Below are 21,333 nucleotides of genomic sequence, written 5' to 3' on the forward strand. Positions count from 1 at the left end.
ACATGATCAATCTCAACAGGTTGGTGTGATTGTGGATCCTTATGAACAACAATTAGTGGATGTCTCTTTGTCAGTAGAGGAGACAGATGGTTTAGTGGAACAGGTTCAGTAGACATCCTTGCCAGATTTGCATTCATTCTTTTCAGCACAGTTCGAAGGGGTGAACTTCAGCATCAACATAGGGATACTTGAGTAGGTTTCAGGGCCAACACACATCTTTAGGATTGTACTTTTGGCATTGTTTCTTCCTAAGGGGAGGAACACCATTCTGCATTCTTGGACCAACTTTTTCATCAGAGTAGCTTTCACTTGTTGGCATTCTTCTTTTTTTTGGGGGGGGGCAGGTGGGGGGGGGAGGGGAGCCTATTCTATCTCTCTTCCTTCTCTCATTCTCTTTTGTATATACTGGATGTATGTTATAGTGAGGGGGTCTTCATTACTCCATCCATCGATGCATCCTTGCTTTATCTCTCTTTTTGGGGGAGGGTTTTTCCCATGAGGTTTTCCCTCTTTTCCCACTTTATGAGAGATTTTCATTATGTACATGGGTACCTAACATGGCCTAGTAGCCAGGACCCACTATGCATCTTCATCCTAGTTTGTAAGCTTAAGGGCATTCCCCTAACTTGCACTTAAGGGGGGGTGTTGGTGTAAATAAGTATTTACTTATTACACTTACTTAAGTTTACTTAGGTTAATGCATTATTTAATTATTTTGCATTATTTTATTATTTTTATTTGTGAGACACTTGGGAGTTTGCACACCTTTTGAGTTTTCATGTAGACAACACAGGAGTACACAACTCTATTTAAGCACATGGTGTCTACAACACTATTTTGCATGTCACACCCTTGTAGGTTTATCCTCACATCACCGTACTTACTTTCATACTTAATGGAAGATAACCCATATTTGGTGGACATGTGCTTTGTTGTATGACACATCATGATGCTAACTTCTATGCATTCTAGAAGCTCTCCTGAGGCCTTTATATTCAGGCACTCCTAGTGTACTCTCATGAACTAGTTATTGAATACATTGTTATTCTAATCATACTCTCTTTCTCTTTGGTCTACTGTGTGCTTGTGTTTGAGTTCTTCGTTCCTGGGTGAATTTTGCCCTTAGGAAAATTCTTACACTAACCATTGTGTTTATTTTAAGAGGTTAGATGATGATAGCTACATTATTTTATGTTTATATGTTGATGGTATGCTTTTAGTTACATCCAATATGGATGACATTAAAGATCTAAATGAATAGTTAGCACATTAATTTACTATGATGGAGGTAGAAAAAAATCCTTGGTATGAAAATTTGCAAAGAGAGGAAATGTTAGTTCATGATTTTTCAAAGTCACCATTTTTATTCTTTTCTTTTGGTTCACTCTTGTTTTCAAGTGTTTTGTACTCCTTGAACCTTTTTTACCCCTTGTACCAAGTTTGGATAGCACAAAGCCGCCTTGAACCTTTTTTACCAATTTAATTAGTTCACAAGTTCAACACTTCATCCAATTCTCAAAGACAATGTTTCTTGGTGGATCCAATCAACATGTCATGTATATGTGTGTGTGGAGGATACATAACATCTGGATGCCTCATCACATATGACACAATAATGGGTGATTCCATGATTTAAAGGTAAGTTCAAGTAATTAATTGTTGAAGTAAAGTCATCATAAATGATCACACCAAAACCTTGATTTAAGAGTGTAGAAGTAAAGATTTGGCACATGTAAAGGGCAGTAATCATTTGAAGTACTTGCCTCTCAGTTTAATGTTAGTCACTAATTTTTCCTACCACCTTATCTTCATGACATTCCCAAATTATTTCTTTCCTCCATATAATTAATGATCATTTCTTATTTACAAGATGCATATAAAGAAGGTTTCACCTTTAAAAAGAGGGCATTAAGTATCTTTTCTTTTCTAAAATAATTAATCATAAGAAAATCAAAGAGAGAGAGCCTTCTTCCATATCTGTAATTATCGTTGCTCTTTAGGTAACCCTTCTACGTTCTAGTTATTTTTCTCCTACTTGTTGAGTGAAGCATATTTGTGGTTGTTTCTTTGTTTTCAAATACAAGTAAAGCTCCTAAATCATAAAGTCTACACTACACCTATTTGGAAATACTCATAGTTTACAATGTAAATCACCTATAGTATCTGACATAGACCTATTAGGGGTTTATTTTGGGGGTATTACAGAGAGATTGTGTGAAATACTTAGCAAACCTTTTTCTACTAAAGTGTTGGATAATAACCTCCTCATGGCCTCAACTTTCCCACCAGATTAGCCTTGCCCAGAACTGATTCAAGAGTGCATTCATATGCATAATGTGTCTAGAGGGAATATATTGAAGAAAGATGGAAGCATTTTGTTGAGTCTCAATAGGGAAACCATATCCAGATTATTCCGCCTAGAAGAGCAACAATTTTTTGAGTTGACTCCTATCTTGTTCATAGCTAGATTTTCAAAACAAGAAAATATCTATAGGAACACCATAGCAAAGAGCTAGACTAAATCAATCTACAAAGGTGGTTCTAGGTTACCCAAAACATTGAAGAAAATCCAAATGACCACTCAAGTCTAGGACATAATGGTTCTACTGCATAGAATTTGTGGGTCTTCTAATGTCTCTATTTTTGAAGAATGGATGTACTTTTATATTCAAATTGTGTTAAAGGGCTCACAATATCTAGACTGGGAAGAATTAATAGCTAGCTCTCTCAGAGATCAATTGAAGGGTGCTCTAAATTTGAAAAAGAACATTTTCATGTCATCCTATTTGATGTATATGCTAGCCGGCACTCAGGATTTACAGTATTTATCACATGAACCCTAGACTAAGAACATCACTATATAATAATTGTACCTTGTTGCACAAAGCTAAAGTTTTGGAAGATTTTAGAAGGGTCCATGATGTCTTTTCTAGAAAGTTGTGTTTCAAATTGAAAAGCCCCTTGCACCATAGATTGCCCCTTGAGTCTCAAAAGATCATTCAATCTTTTGGTAGCCTATACATTCAATTCTCAAGATTTACTTATCTAAGAGTAGGATGTTTTGATGAAGAACCTATATGCCTTCCCAATTTTGCTCTTGATTACTTTGTCCTGGCAGAGGTAGCTTAGTAATTAGTTGTTGTAATAAACAAATTCTTAGTTGAAGAAGCTTGTGATATTATTTTCCCACTTAAGCTAGGCAAACTGACATGTGAAAGCATGGAAGATGCAACATGTATAAGCTCTAACTTGGTTAAATTTGGTTTTGGCTTCTATTAGGCTAGACCAAATTTTGACAACAAAAGAATTATCCATAGCCTATTTGACACTCATTCAAGAATTGTGCATGTCCCTAATGTGGAAGATTTTTGGCAGGATTATACAGATGAGTTGGAGGTGAAAAGAAGGGGGTTATATAGGTTCATTGTTACACAAGTCCATCTTTTTCAATTGAAACTGGGTGTAGATATCACTGACATAGAAGAAGATAGAAAAAATATCCCAAATCCCCAAGAAATTGAACCAACAAATTATAACAAAGTTTTTATAGATTGGAACTCTATAGAAGAGGATAACATTCTTGACAGAACAAAAAATGTGATTCAAAAGACAAAGTCTTGGTTGAGAATGAAAAAGGACACATGTATTAGTGACCAAATTGACCCTATTTCTAATGTTGGTCTTACAATTACAGGTAATAGAAGGTCATCAAGGATCTCTAAGACGAAGATCCATAATCCCCCTCTTGTACAAAAAGCTTGTTCTAACAAGAACTGGTAAAGCTTCAATAGGGGATCCAGGTAGATGGTGAGCCAGATAAAGACCTAGGTGGTGAGCTTATTGATAACAACCAGAGGGCTCAGATGACTCTGGGTTCATCTACTTCAAGGATGCAAGTGTTAAACACTCTTGAAAAAGGTATTGAATCAAAACAATTTGCTACCACCCCTAACTAGCTTGTAGCTTCAATAAATAGGAAGAGGAGTTTGGTTTTGCTTTATTTCCTTGTCCATGACATTGTTAGCAAATATACCAACAAGGCCCCCAAACCCAAGAGGACTAAAAGCATAGCTAGGATAACTTTTGATAGTGCAATGGGGAGGAGTATAGCTAAGGTAGGCACCTACAATCAAAAAGAGGGAACTGATAAGTTGGACCCATGCAACTTTGAAATTACACCCATAGATTTGGGGGTAATGAACCATGAAACAAAATAACATTGGGTGGAGACATCTACCAAAAAAATTGTGCTATAGTAGTAGAAAGATGGGATTGAAAAGGAGAAACTAAAAGCTAAGAATAATGTAATGATCTAATATATAAATTTACTGAAAGGTCAGAGTTTGGTTCTTGGTAACCAATCATAGCTTACCTTTGACTCTAGTGTTCCTAAAAATCAACAACTACTAGAGGATTTAAAGAAAGGAAACATGATGATGTCTGTCATGTTCAATTGGATTAGCCTAGTAATAAACCAAGTTGCTAAACTCATGTGAAATCTACATGAGATTATCTTTCTAGATGGGGCCACACTTGATGAATCCTGCATTTAGTCAACAATTTGGAAAGGTGAATTTGAGAAATTCTTAGCCATGGTACCCCAATTGGTAGAAGTAGAAAACTTTGGGCTAGAAAATTTTCTAAAAGAGAACCCACTGCAACATGTGGATGCAAGATTTATTCAAGCTTTGAGAATGAATATTGCTTGCAGGGTATCTAATTACACTTCTATTATTTTCATGATGTAATCATGTGAAAAGGAATTCAAAAAATTGCTTGAACATGTAAGTAGGGATTTTCAATCCATTGGCTCAACCCTTTCCAATCCTCTTAAGGAAAGAGGTTTTGATGTGGAGACTATGATCAAACAATATGAAGAATGCATGAAGTCTATGAAAGATAAAATTGATCTCACATTGTTCAATTTCTCCAAGGTGACCAAAAGTAAGGTAATGTAAGGCATGTTCACTCTAAGAGTCCCTAGTTACCTAGATACCATGAATAAGATGAGGTTGGATAAAGATATCTAGAAAAAGTGACTGCAAAGCATCAAGAGCCTAGATACAACTACCATGACCAAATTCATGAATGTGTTTAGGATGTGGAAGCTGGTACATGGACAAGGCGATGTTGAAGATAAGGAGGAAGAAGAACTACTTGACCAATTAGTGGATGATTAGTGTTATCTTTTAAATACTTCCAAGACATTTAGTTTTTGTTTTTAAAAGTTAATTTATGGGTCTGCGTGCCCTTATGTTAATTTTTATAACTACTTTTAACTATCTAAGAATTGAGTTTTTAGGGATATTATTGGATAGTTCTCTATTTAAGTCTGAAACTCAGTAGCATTTAGGGTTTGCAACTTTTTATGGTTATCATATTATGACCATTTTAATATAAGTTTCTAGTATTATATTTGAACAATATTGTTCTTTTGGAAAGGAAATGTTTGAATGTTTGAAGATGTTATTCTTTGAATTTACTTGTTATTGATTTAGTATTGAACCAATATTGAATCTTTCAAATTCCTTTGATCTTAGGTATTTCTTTTCATGTCAGATGAGTAGTAGTTTTGAACATTTTTCAAGAAGTGATTGATAGAGAAATTGTTTGTTCTCTCCATTGTAAGTATTCTTATTTATTTAAATATTATTTATTAGATTATCCCCTTATCTAAGAATAAACAAGAAGCCTTAATACTTTCTAGTTAAAAGTAGTTCTCATTTAAAAGGCAGTTTTGATTGAAAATCTAATAAGGAAGCTAAACCTTACCAAAATTCAGAGAGGAATTGAAAAATTTGAAATTCCCCAACTGTTGGGAAAGTACATTTTTCTTGTGGATTTGGGTATAGAAGTTTCCATTAATTTTTTTTATTAAAAGACAAATCTGTTTTCCAATAGGAGGACGAAACATTGATATTATCTTGGGCTGGTTATATTTGAGAAGGTGTTGCTATATTTCTCTATGGAGAATCATAAAGTTGTCACCACACCTTTACCTTATCATTTAAAATTAACTAAGGAGATGTTTCTAAAGACACCTAAAGAGAAGGATAAGATGTCCAAGGTACCTTTTGCTTCTATTGTAGGAATTTTAATGTATACTATGGTATATAATAGGCTAAATATTGCACATGCAATGGGAGTTGTTAGCTGGTACATGAGTCATCCAAGGATTGGGAATTAGAATGTTGTTAAATGGATTCTTAGATCTTTGAAAGGAACATTAAATAAGTGTTTGCATTTTGGGGGCTCTACTACTAATTTATAGGGCTATGTTGACTCAGGTTTTGCAAGAGATATTGATAATAGGGGGAGTCCTACATGTTATGTATTTACTATTGGTGGGACAATAGTGAGTTGTATTTCTCAGTTAAAGAAGGTTAATGCTTTATCTACTACAAAGCTAAGATATGTTGGTGGTAAAGAGGTATCCAAGGAGATGATATGGCTTTAGTTCTTTATGGACAAATTTGAACACCCAGAGAAGGATAATTATTTGTTTACAAATAGCCAAAGTTTCATTCATCTTACAAAGAATTCTATTTTACATTCAAAGACAAAATACATACAATTATGGTATCATTTCCTTTACTATTTTGGAAGATGGCTACTTAAAGCTAGAGAAGATACATACATATGATAAACTAGAAGATATGTTTACAAAGGACATCAAAAGGGAGAAATTGAACTCCTCTTTCGCCTTGGATGGTCTTCTAGATTGAACAAAATAAAAGAACAACACAGTCCAAGGAGGTTTGATATTTGAATGGGGGCTACAGGTTTATTGGTGCTATGATCATTTTCCATGTGGGAGGTTATTGTTGTGGAGTCTCATTAGACTCCAAGTGGGAGCTTATTTTTGTGAAGTCTAATCACTCTCCAATTGGGAGATTATTGTGATGTGAAGCCTAATCATACTCAAAGATTTATTTGATGTAGTTTGCCCCTAGATTATTTCAATGGGATTTTCGGAGTAGTGACCTTAAGAAGGGGTCAAGGGGTAGTGCCCCAGGTGTACTCCCTATTACAGTATAGGGTAGGATCGAGGGGAAATGACCCTGCAATAATTTTTGAGGTAGCACCCCTAAAGCCAAAAATGACACTACTATTGTAAAAGGCGTTGACCACTATTTTTCCTATTGGATGACTTATTCTAGCCCTAATTTTGTAAGCATAAATATACTTGTGTAAAATTTCTTAGGGAAAGGGAATTCATAATGTATGATGATATTGTATCTTCCTACAGTAGTATTAAGCAGTAAGGCATTGCTTGTAATCACTAGATAATAATAATAACGGACTTTTTGTTGGTAGACATAGCCCACGGATTGCATGAACCACAATATTTGTGTCTTGTATTCTCTTCTATGTGATTCAATATTTTCTTATATTGGTTATATTTGTATATAATTTTTATTCATGTCTATGGTTAATCATAACAAGTGGTATCAGAGTGAGGTGTCATTATTTTATTTTTGGCTATCATTTATAGGAAGGTCTAATAATTAAGTGGGAGTCTTGTCATTGAGTGAAAGAAATGGCATACAATGGAAAGTTGTAGGTTGAGTATTTTTATGGGCATAAATTTTAGTTATTAATGGAGGATTATCTTTATCGAAAGGATTTATGATGGTCATTACAAGGAAAGGCTAAGAAACAAACTACTATGATAGATGAGGACAAAGATATTGTGGACAAAAAGCCACTTCAAAGTATTTGTTTATGCCTAGCATAATCCATGGCATTTAATATTATAAAAGAAAAGATGGTTGAAGAGTTGATGCAAATCCTAGCAAAACTATATGAAAAGACCTATGCTTTAAACAAGGTATTTCTCATGAAGTGTTTATTTAATATGAAGATGGAAGAAGGTGGATTTATTTCAGATCGTAGAAATGAGTTTAATACAATTACTATTTAGTTATCTTATATGAATGTTAATTTTGATGAATAAATTAGGGCCCTCTTGATTTTTTGTTCTTTAACTAAAAGCTAGAATGGCTTGGTCATGGCTATGAGTAGTTTTGCTTCTGGTTCTAATATCCTAAAATTTGATGATGTGATTGGTTTAATTTTAAGTGAGGAAACTCATAGAAAAAGCTCAGGTGGATCTACATCAAGAAGTATTTTGAATGAAAAAAGCAGAGGCAAAATGACTAACAGAGGAAACATTTTTGAAAATCATGGGAAATAAAGAGGAAATTCAATGGGGAAGAGGTCTCAATCAAGAGAACAAAAATTTTGATAGTACTGTGGAAAACCAATGCATAAGAAGAAACATTGTTGGACTCTAAAGAATAATGAAGGAGATAATCAAGAAGGGAACAAGGGGGAAAATGTGGTAAGTAATAAATCTGAAGAAGGTGCTTTGCTTCTTTCTTTAGAAAGTGTTGATGATTTAGGAGTTTTAGATTTAGGGGCTTCATTTCATACTACTCCTCATATAGGTTATTTCCTAGATTGTGTCCAAGGGGATTTTAGGCTTGTTTATCTGGGGGATAATGAACCCTATCAGATTGTTGGAAAGGGAGAAATTAAGATTAATTTCTAGAATGGCAATCATTGGCTACTCTAAGAGGTAAAACATGTTCCAAGGCTTAATAGAAATTTAATTTTAGCATGGCACTGGGTGATGAGGGTTGCGTAGTTATTTTTAGTGAAAAAATTTGGAAGGTTTCAAAAGGTTCCCTTGTATTAGAGAAAGGTGTGAAAGTAGGAAACTTATATCTTTGTATAGGTCATTATGTTCCTTCTATTTTAGTTGTTTTAGAGAAAACTAAATGTTCAAGAACAATTGTTACAATTTATTAGGAAAATAAAATAGTTGTTGTATATTCTGATACTGCACTATGGCAAAATAGACTTGGGACATGTGTGACAAAGGTATGAAATTACTTTATTCAAACAAAGTTTTACTAAGTCTAAAATGTGTGGATATGGATTTCTATGAAAGTTGTCTATATGGAAAATAAAAGAGAGTGAATTTTGTGAAGAGTTGGAAGAAAAAAAGAAATATGAGAAATTAGAGCTTGTGCATACAGATGTACGGAACCAGCTCAGGTATCTTCCTTAGTTTCTCTCATTATTATGTTACATTCATTGATGATGCAACTCAAAAAGTATGGGTTTATTTCCTTAGAGAAAAATTTGATGTATTTCAAACTTCTAAGAAATAGAAATGCTTGGTTGAAAATAAGATTGGTAAAAGATTAAAATGTATTAGATTTGATAATGGTGTTGTGTATTGCAATTATGAATTTGAATAATATTTCTCTAGTAATGGTATTCATAGATAGAAAACCATTATGAGGATTCCATAGGAAAATGGATTGGTTGAATGCATGAACATGACAATAATGGAGCATGTAAGGAGCATGAGGTTGCATGTTGGGCTGCCCTTAAACATGTGGGTGAAGGCTATCAATACTACTATATATTTGATTAATAGAGGTTCCTCTACCTCATTGGTTTGTGGTATTCTAGAAGAAGTATGGACTGGTAAGAAGGTGAGTTGTTCTTTTGTCAAAACCTTTCATTGTGAAGACTTTGCAAATATAGATTCTAAAAATAGAATTAATTTGGAAGCTAACTCAAATTAATTTATATTTTTTGGATATGGATTTGATGAATTTTTTTATAGGCTTTGGAATATTTAAAATTGTGAAATTGTAGGAAGCAAGGATTTCATATTCAATGAGAAAGTGTTGTACAAAGATTTATTGTAGTATGATGAGAAAAAAAATTTATTATGTAATTTTAGATTATATTCAAAAGGATGGTGTTCTAGTAGTTCCTCATACTATGCAACAACTACAACAACAAACACTACACACCCTAGTGAATGTTAGATGGTCAACAAGGCTAAGTAGAGCTCTAGACATATTTTCTCCTTCTTTGTATTTATTTTATTAATAAATGTTGGTGAAGCTAAATGTTATGATGAATTTGTGCAAGTAGATACAAATATTCAATGGGAGTTAGCAATGATAGAAGAAATTGACTACTTGCTAAAAAATAAGACTTGGGATTTATACAAGTTTCCTACAGGTAAAAGAACTTTACAGAATAAATGAGTTTATAGGTTGAAAGAAGAGGATGGAGGTAAGAAAATATTTAAGGCTGGGTTAGTGGTAAAAGGATTTTCACAAAGGAAAAACATTGATTTTGATGACATATTTTCTCTTTTTGTTATAATGAATTTTATTTGTACTATTTTAAGTATTATGGCTACTGAAGATTTGCATTTGGAGTAGCTTGTTTGTTAAACAACCTTTCGTCATGGTAATTTGGACGAAGAGATATATATGAAAAAGTGATAGGAATTTGAGGTCAAAGGTAAGGAGAACATAGTGTGTAGATTGAAGAAAACTTGATATGGCTTGAAGCAAGCACCTCGACAATAGTATCTTAAATTTGATAGTTTTATGCATGAGCATGGTTACACTCAATGTCATTCTAACCATTGTGTTTATTTTAAGTGGTTAGATGATGATAGCTACATTTTTTTTAATATGTTGATGATATGCTTTTAGCTAGGTCTAACATGGATCACATTAAGGGTTTAAAAGAACAATTAGCACATTCATTTTCTATGAAGGATTTGGTGCTAGAAAAAAAAATCCTTGGTATGGAAATTTATTGAGATAGGAACCACAAAAAATTGACATTATCTCAAATTCATTATATTGAGAAGGTGTTGCAATGTTTCAATATGGAGAATGCTAAAGGTGTCAACATATGTTTACCTGTTCATTTAAAATTGACTAAGGAGATGTGTCCAAAGACAACTAAAGAGGGGGCTAAGATGTTCAAGGTACCTTATGCTTCTACTTTATGAAGTTTAATGTATCCTATGGTATGTACTAGGCTAGTTATTGCACATACAGTGGGATTTATTATCAAGTATATGAGTCATCCAAGGATTGATCATTGGAATGCAATTAAATGGATTCTCAAATATTTGAGAGGAATGTCCAGTAAGAGTTTACATTTTGGGGGTGCTACTACTGATTTGCAAGGCTCTATTGACTCAGATTTGGTATGAGATATTAACACCAAGTGGATGACTACAAGTTATATATTTATTATTGGGGGGACATGAGTGAGTTGGATTTATCAGTTACAGAAGGTTAATGCTTTATGTACTATAGAGGCAAAGTATGTTGTTTCTATAGAGGTAGTCAAGAAGATCATATAGCTTCTATTCTTCATGGACAAATTGGGACACCCATAAAGGAAAAATTATTTGTTTACAAATAGCTAGAGTGTCATTCATCTTGCAAATGATTCTTCTTTACATTCAAATATAAAACACATATAGTTATGGTACCATATCATTCGGTCAATTTTTGGATAATGGCTAGTTAAACATGGAGAATATACATATAGGTGATAATCTAGAAGATATGTCTACAAAGGCCATCACAAGGAAGAATTTGAACTCCTCTTCAGCTTCGATTTCTCTTCTAGACTAAACAAAATAAAAGAACATTAGAGTCAAGGGTGGTTTGATATTCCAATGGCAGCTACAAATTTAGAGGTGCTATGATCAATCTCCAAGTGGGAGGGAGATTACTGTTGTGGATTTTGATCAGTCTCCAAGTGGGAGATTTTTGTGATGTGAAGCCTAATTAGACTCAAAGGTATATTTGACATAGTACAAGGTTGGGAACAATGTAAAAGTTATTAGCCACTATTTTTCCTATTAGATGACTTATTCTAGCCCTAATTTTGTAAGTGGCAAAAAGCTTGTGTAAAATGGCTTAGGGTTAGGGATTTCATAATGTATGATGATATTATAGCTTCTTGTGACAGTATTGAGTAGTAAAGGATGGTGGATTGTAATCACTAACTAATAATAATAGTGGACTTATTACTATTGGATGTAGCCTAGGGATTGGGTGAGCAAGTTAAATCTTTCTATCTTGTGTTCTCTTATATTTGATTTAATATTTTTTAATATTGGTTATATTTCCATGTAATTATTATTTCTTTATGTGGTTAATCCTAACACATTGGGCATCGATTATTGAGCGAGCATATCTCTAAACTCATACAAGGTATTTAAAAACCATTAGGTGCTACAAGTTTGTGTTTTTGAGGCCTATAATATCCTATCTTAGTTTTATAGGAGATCCAATTTTGTTTGGATTTGACATCCCTTTCTTGTCTAATGCCAAAAGTTGTAGTATTTCTCTATTCAAATGGGCAAGGTTATGTGTAATTGAAACCATTCATCCTAGGATAAAATTGTCTACTCCATTATCTCTAGTTGATCAAGCTTAGGTTACAACTAGCCTCTTTTTAGCAATAGAGTCCCTAAGGCATTATCGACTACACTAAATGGAATTATCCCTAAGGGTCTCTAAGAACTATTAGGTAGAAATCTTTGAGTAGGAATATCCATGAGTTCATACAAGACATTGAAAAACTATCTTGTGCTACATCAATGCATTTTGAAGGCATACAATAATATATCTAAGTTTTAGGATATCTAACTTTATTTGGATTTGGCATCCCTTTCTCGCCTAATGCCAAAATTTCTAGTGTTGCTTAGTTCAAATGAGAAAAGTTTTTTATATTTTAAGCCATTCATCATGGGACTGAATCATATACTTTTTTAGCTCCAATTGCCCAATTTTAGGTTAGGGTCAACCTCATTTCAGCCATAGAGTCCTTCATACATTATCAACCACATTGAATGGAAGCATCCCTAAGGGTCTCTAAGTACCATTGAGCAATGATCTTTGAGAAAAAATATCTCTAAGATCATGTGAGGTATTTAAAAACTATTAGTAGCTACAAGATCATGTTTTCAAGGCCTACAATAACCTATCTCAACTTGAGGAGATCTAACTTTGTTTTGATTTGGCATCCCTTCCTCTCCTAATGCCCATAGTTACAATATTTCTTAGTTCAAATGAGCAAGGTTGTATATATTTCAAATTATTCATCCTAGGATTGAATCATCTACTTCATTAGCTTTGGTTGGTGGGATTTAGGCTAGGGGTAATCACATTTCAGCCACAAAGTCCCTTAGACATTATTGACCACATTGAATGGAAGCATCCCTAAGGGTCTCTAAGAACTATTGGGTAGTGATCTTTTAGTATGTTTGAAACTATTTTCCTTGGGATCAAATCATTACTTTTTTAGATCTAATTGGATGGGTTTAGGCAAGGTCAACCTCATTTCAGCCATAGAGCCCCTCATACATTATCCAAAACACTAAATGGAAGTATCCCTAAGGGTCTCTAAGAACTATTAGCCAATGATCTTTGAGAGGGCATATATCTAAGCTTGTGCAAGGTATTAAAAATATATTGGGTGCTATAGGATCATATTTTCAAGACCTATAATAACCTATCTTTTTTTTAGGAGATCCAACTTTGTTTGGATTTGGCATCCCTTTCTCACCTAATGTCAAAAGTTGTAGTGTTGCTCAATTCAAATGAGTAAGGTTGTGTATTTATCAAACGGTTCATCCTACGATCAAATAATCTTCTCTATTATCTCTAGTTAGACAAGCTTAGGCTAGGACCAACATCATTTTAGCTAGAGAGTGCCTTGAAAAATATCAACCACACTAAATAGAAGCGTCCCTAAGGGTCTCTAAGTAACATTGGTGATCTTATAAGGCTATTGCTTTAGTGACTCAATCCAATAAAACCAAAATTGATTTGATTCAATGATTTCATGGTGGAAGTGATATTTAGAGGCTTTTCACACCCTAACTTAACCAAGAAAATTTTTCCCTTCCACTCTTTAAGAAAAACATGTAAAGTTGTCATATTGCAACTTTTGATGCAAAGATGACAAACATAGTAAGTTTCAAAAAATGCTTACAAAACCTTTTGGAACTGACACCTACGCATCTTAGGAGACCTAACAAGCTATAAAAAACATTATAAGAGAACCTATTTCCTTGTCTGATCCTTTCCCATGTTGGCTTAAGTACGCATGCCACATGGGGGTCAAACCACAAGGTAATGGCTTCAAAAAGAATGTCGAAATAAGTGTGCAATTTTAATTAATTTGACACAAATACAAAAATCATGATATGTTTTTTATTTTTTGTCTCTTATTACATAAAAAATAGTCACATATAAGTTTGATTATATGTCACAATTAATTTGATAAACATATTACATTTTTTCTATAAATAATGAATGTTCATTCGTTTGATTAGGTTTAAAAAGTAAGATGAAATACAGTTTGTATGCACACATTGAATAATTTGGATGAAAATTCAAGTTTAATGTATATGAAAATGAACAATATTGTGTCATATAAATCATATAGTTACAAAAAGATGTCATGTTTCATAGGTACAATACAAAATTTGAATGTATACAAATATTGGATGTGTACAATATAAATGTCAAATGTGCACAATACAAATGTCGAATATATACAATACAAAAGCTAAATTTATGTCAATCCCATGTAATGACCACAAAAAAATATGTATATCTCTATCAATATCTATGACTGAGTTGGATCATAAAAAATGAGCCTCTTTGATGCAATATGTGGCTCACCAGGTGCCTGCACAACAAAAATCAAAATGCTATATCAAATCTTATGTAAAAATAATATGAAAATAGCTAAAAATCAAGTTATAAATTTTGGATAGTTGAGTTGTTAATTACCTCATCTATTCATCCCACACTTTCACTAAATGATAATGGCAATAGAATCCTTTGTGGAAGGGAAAAAATCCTAACAAAATGATGAGGTAAAGTGATGATGGGAGACACAACTACCAATGCATTAGTGCTCATGGGAAGCACAACGAGTGATGAAACAATGCTAGTATGAGGTACTACCTATATGGTAAGTTATAAAATGTTAGATTTGTACACATAGGTGTTAGGGATTTCTAAATAGAGTAAAACAAAATACATACTAGATCCTAAGTTGGATCTCATGTGTTAGTTCTAGGCATAACCACAAATGACATAATGTTAATATGAGGCACAACCTCTATGGTAAGTGATAAAATGTTAGAATTTTAGATTGATGTTAGGGATTCTAGATAGAGTTAAAAAACAAACACATATTGCAGCCTAAGTTGGATCTCCCATGCTAGAAGGAGGCACAACCACTGATGAACAAGTGCTAGTATGAGGCACAACATTTATGGTAAATGATAAAATATTAGAATTGTAGAGTAGGCATTAGGGATTCTAAATAGAGTAAAAAATCAAAAACATATTACATCCTAAAATGGATCTCTCATGCTAGTAGGAGGCATAACCACTAATGAATTAATTCTAGTATGAGACACAACCTGTGTGTTAAGCAATAAAATGTTAGAATTTTAGAGTAGGCATTATGGATTCTAAATATAGTAAAAAAATAGATATGTATTGCAACTTGAGTTGGATCTCTTGTACTAGCAAGAGGCACAACCACTGATGAATCATGGTTGGTATCAGGTACAACCTATATGGTAAGCAATATTATATTAGAATTATAGAGTGGGCATTAGGGATTTCTATCATACACACTAGAAATCCAAATTGAGATCACAAGAGGGCTTCAACTAAGAATAGATACATGCATACTTCTTGCCTCTGGTGTGTTTGACCCCATCTTTGATGCTTGGGACTCCTAAAAAATAAAATGAGAAACAATTTTTACTAAGTCAAAAAGGGTGTTGAATGGGTAAAATATAAATAAAACATGTTAATAGCCCAAAATTGTCGATAATTACCATAAAAATTTAAAAAACATGTACTCATTTGTAAATGCAACTATTTAATATGTATATAAAATAAATGCATACCATAACCTCAGATGCATGTCATGTACTCGTAGGAGGAAACACCACTAACAAGGAAGATTTAAAATTTTCCTAGATGAAAAAACATAACATGTTATGAAACACTGATGAAATTTAATTGAAAGAAAATATGAAATTTTACTTCTTCCCTATCTTAAACATCAGAAGTGTTTGTTGCATTCATCAACTCTACAAAAGTCAATTGTTTCTAGATATATTCAACAAACAAATCAGCTTATATTCATTAATATTGAGTGCATTTATATACATTCATTCATAATAAATTTAAAATTATAAACTTGACTTGTATTAGTACCTTTTTCCATTTGGGTGTGCTTGTTGATTTCTTTCCCTTTTCTCCTAACCTTGTGCTATGTGGGGTACCCTAAAGAAGAAACAAAAAATAACATAAAAGGAAAAACTAATATACATCATGAGTTCAACTCTAATTATAAACTTGATAGGTGTGCAAAATATGATACCACATAGTTGTCAAGGCCAAAGTTAATGATAGAAAGTGTGGCATCATCAACTTGAGAAATTTCAGCCCCTGACAAACCCTATAAAATAGTAAAGAGTATTACTATAAATATGAGATTTTCTTGTAGATGGAAAGAATTCACAAGAAAAACAAGAAGATAATATGAGGGAAAAAGGCACAAGAAGGACATGAAGGTAATATAATGTTTTGTTGATCATTCTTCATCATAAGAATTGTTTTGTATGTCCTAACATAAGTGGTTTGATAATAGTGAGTTGATTCTTCTAGTGGGTGATAGAAGGTACAAACCAATTGTTATATAATTTTTAATGGAACTTAGACAAGGTGTGGAAAAGATTGGAATAATAGTTGAAAGATAGGAAAAAATGGGGCTCAAAAGGGCTACAAGGCCTAAATTGAAAACAAAGAAATCATGAAGGAAAATGGAGATACAAATGAACTTTTAGAACTTTCTAAAGAAATAAAAGTGTAGGTTAATGACCTCCACAATCCTACAAGATACCCTAAATGATATGGAGGTTTATACATTTTTCTATCGGGATGAGTATATGGGAGATGTGTTCATGAGGTTCATTAGATGGGGTTTAGGTAATTCTAGGAGCAGGAGAAGTGGATGGAAATTGGATGGATTTGATGAATGGGAGGGTTTTAATAATGGTAGGAGATGGAAGGGGATTTATAAGAGGGGTTTAAATAATGGTAGGAAATGAAGGGGGATCTCTAAGTGGGTTGCATGAAAGAGGGATGATAGATATGGAAGATGGTAAAGGATTGATAGGTGTGAGATATGGAAAGGTTTCAACACTAGAAGCTTCACATTATGTAATTAGATGACGTGACTCATCAACTTAACTTGGAGATGTATATTATATTAACTTCATTCTAATACTCCTTAGATTATGTGTGTTATAGGATGAGGTGGAGGATTGGAAGATGTAGATAGCAGAAAGCTATATAAAGGAAAACTATATCTTAAGGCATAAAATGGATAGAATGATGTAAAGTTTCAAAGTCCAAAAGGTGTTGACAAGGAGCCTTGGACCAAATAGGGTTGGATAATGTCATAAAAATTATGAAATAACATTTAAGAAACATTATATTGCTAGTTTCATATAAATTAAGAATAATATTTTGAATTCATTGTATTATTGTACCTTTAAGAATATTTAAAAAACTTTACCCCATGTGTTCTTGCTCCTAGCCTTGCACCTCTCATAGAATGAGTACTATGTGTTGTTCTCGTATCGCTTGCTACACCATGCACTACATATTGTTCACATATCAATTTAGAGTACTCTATAAAATAAAAAATTATTTACTTTTATGATATTTAAGTGATTAAATTATAACATGTACAAACTCAAATAAAAAAACCTGTGTCTCCTCTCCATCGAAGACCATCATCATCAAATTATCATCTATGAGCATGAAAACTCCACCTCTAGATGCATAATAGGTCTTCCTACAATGTACACATGGATGGGATATCAATTTATCCTAACTTGTCCACTATTCACCCCATCAAACATGCACATGCAACTAAAACATAGATGTTGACTAAGCCCCAAAGACTCTAATGATAAATGTGATGATGATACAGGTAGCACAATAATGGAAAAAACTAGTTGTATAGGTGATGATAATGGAGCTTCTACAATTTGCAAAGACCCTAAAGACACATGTGATGATTGTGGAGATGATTTAGGTGAAGTAACACCACCTAAGTGTGAGCCATTTTGAATCATGACATCTGTTAATGATGCAACTTCATGAAGAGTTTGTAAATAAATAGACTTATTTACAATTGTTGGGACCACAACATGAGATATGTATTTTTATTTCATATGTATCCTCTCATGTTGTGGTACCACCCTATGTGCCCCAGGTCTATCCTACATAGAGTCTATCCCTCTATTCTGGAACTCATAGATGTCAAAGTAATATGACTTCTCACCAAGGATGAACTCATAGTATAGCTTTCTCAAAAAATATAGAGGAACCTCATCATTATTACATTCTGGTAGGTCAAATACCATATACCACTTATACCAAAAATATGATCTCATCCTAGCATGAGTACATAAATGAATAGGAAAATTTTTGGTTGTTTCTAACAAGGACTTTCCAAAATTCATATTAGTGAAAAAAGCACATATAGCACCTTTCTTGATTTCCTTAACTTTCACTTGTTGATATGATAATCCATCACAATGAAATGCATGACACATATGCCTCCATGAACCCCATTTTGTCACCTTCTTAAACACCTCATTCGCATTTTGGGTCATTTTCTCAAGTGTATCTGATAAGGTTGAGTGGTGAAAAAGATTAGATGACCTCAACCTAATGACCATTTGGATAATGTGAGAGTTATTTTTTCTAATTAATTTTATGAGGTCCTCTTGCATAGAATTTACATGATCTAATGGTATATACAAAGGGTTTATAGGTCATGGTGGTTGTTGAAGGGGAACATTGAGTGGAGGGTTTGTACATGTGTCATAGGGGCTGGAGGGTTTCTTTTTTTGTGTCACAATGGGTGGAGTATTTTGTGGTTGTGTCAAATTGGGTGGAGGGTCTAATTGAGTTGTTGGTGTTGGAGGTGGGCTTTCAACTCTAGCTCATTTTCTTGGATTCATTGATGCATCTGATATTTTTAAAAAATAGAAATCATAAAAATTATGAGAAAAATTTATAAATATTATAAACTATAGAAAAAAAATATTAAGAAAAAAATACATAAATGATAAATAAAATTATTACAAACCTTGTTTTTCTAGCACCATGGAGTAAAAAGATCAAAAACTATTTTGTTTTACAAACTTGTGCACAGTCACTTGCTATCGTGGGTATGCATTTTGAGGGTAAAAAAATACCCTCTAACATGAGAAACAAAAAGTATATATAGTTCTTAAAAACCTGGCCACATTTTATAAAACATGATCAGGTTATTTTAATATTCATGTGGCTAGGCTTAGTATCCAAGCCTGGCTGCCATTTCAATTTTTGAATAAATCGATCGAGTTTTTCAAAACCTTGTCAAGTTATTAAGATTTTTTCATGGGGTTGTTGGTATCTCTAACCACTATTGTCTATTAGTGTCAACCACTTAGTCATTTACAAGGAAGAGTTAGACAATCATCACTGCAACTAAGCTACTCTACATAGGCAAAGTCATGTACATAAGATAGTATGTACCGATTAATTCTAAAGAATCAAAGTAAAGTATGGTCATAGAGAAATTTTCTACTTGTACTAAGCTCATCAATGACCAAGAAAGTCATCAGAGACTGAGTGAAATCCCAATTATAAGTACTGAGTGATATAGTATGTGTCGAGCAACAACAATGAGAAGCACCAGAAATAGTAAAGGCAAAGCAATGTAAAGTGTACATAAAATTCAGGAATGGAATAGAGTTTTAGGAAAACTGATTATTAGGCTGACTTAAAAGGTTTATTTAAGTTTTGAAGAGGTTTTTATAGAACATTTAATACTTGATGAGGTTTTTATAGAACATTTACATGGTGTGGATCACGTATCCCCATGTGTATGTTTAACAATCAAAATGAAGAGGAAAAACATGGAACCATCTAGAAGAATCTTCATGGAATCTTTAAATTGTGATGATCTTAAACTAGATCATGTGTGGGTGATCAAGTGTGTGTGACAAAAAAGAAGATCAGAACTCATTCAAGGATTTTGTTATCATCTAATAGAACAAGTGACCTATTCATAAGTAGTGAGAGTGAAATGGAAAGACAAGAGTTATCAGATCAAAGGAGAGGATCTGTTAGTTAGGAGGAGACTCAAAATCAGCTTGCAAAGAAAACTAAGAGATAGGTACTGAGTCAATTTTAATAGACTTGAATCATGGTAAATCTCTTAATAGAGTGATCTTAACAGATCTTTTTAAATCTCCTAACAAAGTCCTTACTTTTTTGTAAGTCTCAAATCCTCTAACATGGTGAAACCTAATAGTTTCTTAAATCTTTAATAGGAAAAACTCCACACAAGGTAGATCATATGTGATGTAGTGCAAGGCAAGAGTATACCCGAAGGAGATATCTTAGCCCCCAACAAATAATCACACAATGAAAACACAATAAAAATGTGAGATCATAAACCAAATTACAATAATTTATTCATAAAATAATTGTTACCTACAATGTGCCGAGCTATAAGGCCTTGTTGGTTATGGCCAAATACAAATAAATTACATTAACAATTCTGCAAGATCCCTCAAGATCCAATCCAAAACCTAGCTAGTCCAAATCCACACTCTAGTATAAACTTCCAAAGAAAATCTAAACTTGTACTTGCAAGCCCACTAAGAAATCTCCTTGTTTTCTAGCCATAGCCCTAGCGTTGCTCCAACTTTATCTAATATCCAAGTGTAAAATACCTCACATTTAGTACTCTATCCACATACTCACAACTTCATCACAATCTTGCTATAAATTGCCTCACATTCAGTGATCTATCCATAGACTTAAGAAAACTCAACCTTTAGTTGCTCCCACACTCACTCCTCCTCTAAATGAATGAATTTCTCCATCATGAATGACTAAAATAATCTAAAAGACCCCCTACTTATACCAATATAAGACACAAGTCATCCTAGAATGCCAAAACTAAAATTAAATACTTGAAGAGCCACAAGTCGACCTCCAACAAAAATTAAATGTCCAAAAATTGATACCTCAGTAAAATCATGATATCTCCTAGCTCCAATTGAATTAGAATGCATGCTTTGAATCAAGGTTATTAATTTAGGTCCTCTATAACTCATTAATTTTTCTAAGGCTGATTCATTAATTATATCTTTGGAGTCATCTCGGAAGTCACGCAAAGAAACCCGTAATGCAAATTGCCAAAAATTGATACTCCAAGAGAATTTCCATATCTCCCTACTTATAATGAATTAGAACTAGGAACCTTAATCAAAGATATTAATCTAGGACCTCTTCAATTTTTGAACTTCATATCTTCTAACTTATTTCAAAAAATTAGTTACACGACTCGCAACAAGCACCTAGAAAC

This window comes from Cupressus sempervirens, chromosome 5 (genome assembly GCF_028749045.1).
Source record: "Cupressus sempervirens isolate cs-2001-9-10 chromosome 5, ASM2874904v1, whole genome shotgun sequence".
Taxonomy (NCBI): domain Eukaryota; kingdom Viridiplantae; phylum Streptophyta; class Pinopsida; order Cupressales; family Cupressaceae; genus Cupressus; species Cupressus sempervirens.